This window comes from Peromyscus maniculatus, chromosome 20 (assembly GCF_049852395.1).
Source record: "Peromyscus maniculatus bairdii isolate BWxNUB_F1_BW_parent chromosome 20, HU_Pman_BW_mat_3.1, whole genome shotgun sequence".
Classification (NCBI taxonomy): Eukaryota; Metazoa; Chordata; class Mammalia; order Rodentia; family Cricetidae; genus Peromyscus; species Peromyscus maniculatus.
In genome coordinates this window covers 48,647,023-48,652,329 of record NC_134871.1, presented here as the reverse complement: position 1 = coordinate 48,652,329, position 5,307 = coordinate 48,647,023, and positions in this window count along the sequence as shown.

The following is a 5,307-nucleotide window of genomic DNA, read 5'->3' as shown; positions in this document are numbered from 1 at the left end:
ACAGCTGCCTCTGGCCTCCCCCTGCTGTCGTCTTCCGTACAGGAGAAGGGTTTTACACACCGCTTCTCTGCAAAAGAAATCTTACTGCCTCAGAACAGGGCCCAGCCACAGCCCAGAACTCTGGACCCCAGCTGACCTCCGTGGTCTGCTCACGAACTCACACACCAGCTTCCAGCAACACGCACTCCATGTAATCTCATCCCAGTCCATGTCATTTCAAGATGTGGACCTCCCCTCTCCTCCCCCATGGTTCCTGCCACCTAGAATGTTCTTACTTTCTTAATCCAGCTGTCGAAGTTATATTTAGTCTTTGAAACCCCGATTTAAGAACAGGGTCAATCTTACCACAAGAAAACTCACAGAATCAACTAACCTGGGCTCATGGGGGCTCACAGAGCCTGAAGTGACAACCAGGAGCCTGCATGGGACTAACCTAGGCCTTCTGCATATATGTTACAGTTGTGTACTTGGTCCTCCTGTGGGACTCCTAACAGCGAGAACAGGGACTGTCTCCAACTCTTTTACTGGCTTTTGGGACCCTGCTCCTCATACTGGGTCACCTTGCCCAGCCTTAATACACAAGGACGTACTCAGTCTTACTGCAACTTGATAGGCCATGTCTTGTTGATCCTCATGGGAGACCTGCCCTTTCCTAAACAAACAGAGGAGTAGATCGGGGGTGGGTGGGGTGGGGTGGGGGTGGGGGACAGAGTGGGGGTGGGGCTGGGAGGAGAGGAGGGAGGGGAAACTTCGGCTGGGATGTAAAACAAACAAATAAATAAATAAATTTATTAAAACAAACGAATAGGGTCATTTTTGTTTTGTTTTTCTCCCAATCAAGGGCCAACCTAGAAATACCTTAGGCTTTGTCGGCCAGGTGGCTTTTCGACATGACTCCTCAAGTCTGCCCTTGGAAAGAATAGACATACGTAAACAGTTGGTGTGGCTGGGTCTGGTCAAACTTGGCAGAAGCAGGGGGTAGTGGGACGGCATGCCCACTCCTGCTCATGGGGTACCTCACAGAGCTCCCCTCAGGAAGAGTCCAAGCCTTCAAACTATGGCTTCCTTCGCCTCACAGCTTTTATCCCGATACCAACCAGGACTACAGTGATGCCACTGTCTCCACCCCAGCCTCCTGGCTTCTGCCTTGCCTTTACAGCCGATTCTCTCAGAACAGATCTGCTCACTTAAAATGTAAATCCAATCCAGCCACTCTCCTGCTATGAATCCTCCCATGGCTTCCTCTGTATTCCTTGGGAGTGAAAACCAGTCTCAAGCTGCTCTATGACTTATGGGTCCTGTCACCTCATGCGCCCCTACTCCCTTCTACCCCTTTCCCCCTACACCCGCTCTGGCTCACTCTGCAGAGGCCTCTTTGCTTGCTTCTCTTTCTCTCTCTCTCTCTCTCTCTCTCTCTCTCTCTCTCTCTCTCTTTGGTTTTTCAGAGACAGAGTTTCTCTGTGTAGTTTTGGTGCCTGTCCTGGATCTCACTCTGTAGACCAGGCTGGCCTCGAACTCACAGAGATCCGCCTGGCTCTGCCTCCCGAGTGCCGGGATTAAAGGTGTGCACCACCACGGCCTGGCCTCTATGGTTCACTCGTGGCTAGCTCTGCACTCTGTTCTCCAGGCAAGCTTTATGTGTCAGAACACAAACAAAATAACATACAGCAAGCCTGGTCTACAAAGCGAGGTCCAGGACAACCAGAGCTGTTACACAGAGAAACCCTGAAAATTAAAAAAACTGAAAATAAATAAATAAATAAATAAATGAAAGATAAAATAGCAACGGTAAGGTCTCACTATGTGGCCCAGGCTGGTCTCGGATGTTCAACCTTCCTGCCTCTGCCTCCCGAGTGCTGGAACTAAAAGTAGGGAGCATCACATCTGGCCGACCAACTTTTTGTATAGATATAAAAGTATTCAAATGCACAGCAGGTGGAAGGCTAATGCCCACAGCATGATGTGAGGTCCATGCCCCCATGCCAGGCAAAGAGGAGAGTCCCAGGAATCAAGAGGCTGAAGGGACTGTGAGGAACCACAGGCAGAGAAGGCAATTCATTCACTACAGGTCAAAGTCATTAGGCAGGCAACTGTCGGCAGGCACCAAGGCGTGTGCCAGCACGCGCAGACCAGCACACGGCCTGCACAGAGCGAGGCACACAGACCTAAGAAGCAAATACACACAGGCAGGCTGGCCAAGACCCAAGCGGAGGGCTAACAAGGGCCCTGACCTTAAGGGCATGTTTATACAAAATCACACAAGAGGCACTCTGCCAGGAATAATTATATAACAGATTATATCACCGTTCACTCTGAGGCTCCCTAGACATTCGCTGTCAGCCATTTTGTGCTGACTCATACCCCCACCCACGCACCACATCTGGGGTCAGCCATGTTTTCGTTGACTCATACCTGATATCCACATCACTTCCACGCTGCCTTAAGTATTAAACCAGCCCTTATAGCCTGGTGTTCCCGACACGCTCACAGCCTTAGAGCCTATATGTGGGGTCTGATTGAGACAGGATAGAAAGACTAGGAAAACAGAGGCAAAATGTGGAAGATGTCTCTTGTTACCCGAGGATCAGCAATTCCAGCATAATCTACAAAGGTTGCTGAGATGTTTGTCTACAGAGACTGTTAGGGTTCCTGGCCACTCCCCCAGCTACATGACCGCACATGCGCTGTCCAGTAGCCAGGCAAGAGGCTTTGTCATCTCAGGGCCTTCCGTCCTACATAATCTATGAGCATGTGTGGCGTGGCTACATAAGCCCTTATGCGCATGTGCAGGGGGAACCTATAAAAAGCCTAGCCTTCCTCTCTCTTCCTGCATGATCTTCCCATAGGCCTAAGCACCCCTTCTGTTCCCTTCCCTTAATAAACTCTTATAGTGGGCTTTGTTGTACCTTGTAGCTTTTCTCTCACGGTAAACAGCGCTTAATGAATAACATTGCACTGCTTAATAAATAACAGAGACAATATGCCTTTTCCTTCCAACAAGATACTTTAAATAATATTGTTGAAATAGCAATGAATCCTGCTTAAAGCTTAAGGTACATGACAGAATATGGACTCTCACAAAAACTCTCGCACAGCCTTTGACCCATGGTTTTAGTTTAGGGGGTTGCAAGCCTATCCAAGGGTCCTACAGAGCCATCCTATGATCCCAGTAATCAAGAAGGAATCAAATCAAGAGGGAGACCTCAGTGGCATGAGGAACTGAGTTCGGGTCCCTTGAATCATTTAAAACTGGTCTATCCCAGCCTTCCTATACTGTGGTTTGAGGAGGAGCCCCGGAATTCTTTGAGCACTCACAGGCCAGCTAGCCTGGTGGAAAGTGACAAAGAAATCTTTAAGAAAAGGATTTGTGTTCTTTTTAATGGGTATATGTGTCCATCTGTGTGTAGGTATGAGAACATGAGTACAGGTACCTGCAGAGGACACAAGGGTGGGATTCCCCTGGAGCTGGAGTTAGAGGTGATTGTGAGGAGTGTGTCTTGGGTGCTGGGAATCACGTTTGGGCCTTTGGTCACTTGGTATGAGCCCTTACCTGCTGAGGTGCGCCATCTCTCCAGCCCTGAGGTGTTGTAAAGTGGAAATCAAGGATTGACAGCAAAGGTTGCCCTCTGACCTCTACATTCCTGCACAGGCATGCCTGTGCAGACACTCAGGCTCACTCACACACAGGAAAACATGTATGTCAGGACGCTTGGGTGCAGCTCCTCCTTGAGAAGTCATACTCATATGTGTGTATACACTGTCCTTTCTTCTCCCCCCCTTCTCTCTCTCTCTCTCTCTCTCTCTCTCTCTCTCTCTCTCTCTCTCTCTCTCTCTCTCTCTCTCTCTCCATGGCCTCACTATGTAGCACTGAATGACCTGGAACGCCATCTAGACCAGGCTGGCCTCAAACTCACCAGGTTCCACTTACCTTTGCTGGGACTAAAGGTGCGTGCTACCACACTCGGCTTCGCTTTCCCGTTGCTAGTGTGCCCCCACCCTAAAGAACATTCCTCAGGTCGCTGCAGGTGACTCCCAGGGTGGCCTGCCCCACAGTCACTGCCATGTTAACAGGAAGCTGCTGACCCCAGGACACTCTGAGCAAAGACTTTAAACACCACATTGCCTTTCGCTACTGCATCTTGCTTGTTGCCGGCTGTGATGACCGGTGTTTGTAACTTGACAAAAGCTGGAGTCATTTGGGAGAAAAAGAACCTCAACTGAGAAACTACTCCATCAGATTGGCCTGCAGGCAAGTCTGCGGAGGCGTTTTTCTTGATTAATGATTGATGTGGGAGGGCCCAGCCCACTGTGAGTGGTCCTGGGCCTGGGCTGTATAAGGAAGCAGACCAAGGGAGCCAGTAAGCAGCATTCCTCCATGGCCTCTGCCTCAGTTCCTGTCCCCAGGTTCCTGTCCCCAGGTTCCTGTCCCCAGGTTCCTGCCCTGGCTTCTCTCAGTGATGGAGTGTGGCCTGAGGGCTATAAGCCAAATAAGCCCTTTTTTCCCCCAAGTTCTTTTTGGTCAGTGTTTTATCACAGCCACAGAAAAGCAAACCAGAACATTTGTCTTTGCCGGCGAGGATGCCAACACCACAAGGACTTGGACATGGTTGGTTTTATCAACTGCAGTTTTGTCAGCACCAAGAACGTTGTCTGGCATATGGTGGATGAAAAGATAAGACAGGTCTGCTTCTGCTTCTCACTGACATGCAGCTCTGGGATTCATTTCTTCACTTTCTCTGTCTACAAAGTGGGGGTGATAGCATTACTCCTCAATGTTGTCATAAGGGGGGAATCACTAAGTGTAAGCTTGCTGTATTAATGCAGGGTTAATTTCTGTCTCCTTCTCTGAGGGAGGGGAGCGGTCTACTGTAACTCTCTGGACTCCTGGGAAACTCTGTGGTATCTGTAGCTGTAGGGCTGAGTACAGCCCTTAGGAGAATTTCTTTTCTTTTCTTTGTTTGTTTTGTTTTGTCTTTTTTCGAGACAGGGTTTCTCTGTGTAGCCCTGGCTGTCCTGGAACTCACTCTGTAGACCAGGCTGGCCTCAGACTCACAGAGATCCGCCTGCCTCTGCCTCCTAGGTGCTGGGATTAAAGGTGTGCTCCACCACGGCCTCGGTTCTTCTTTTTCTTTTTAAGATTTATTTTATTTTCTGCTTATGTGTCTGTGGGTGGAGGATGTGTGTGCACATGTGTGGCTGTGCTTGTAGAGGTCAGAAGAGGGGGTGCTGGATCCCCTGGAACTGCTTACAGTTATGAACCACCTGACATGTGTGCGGGGGAACAGAACTCTGGTCCTCTGCAAGAGC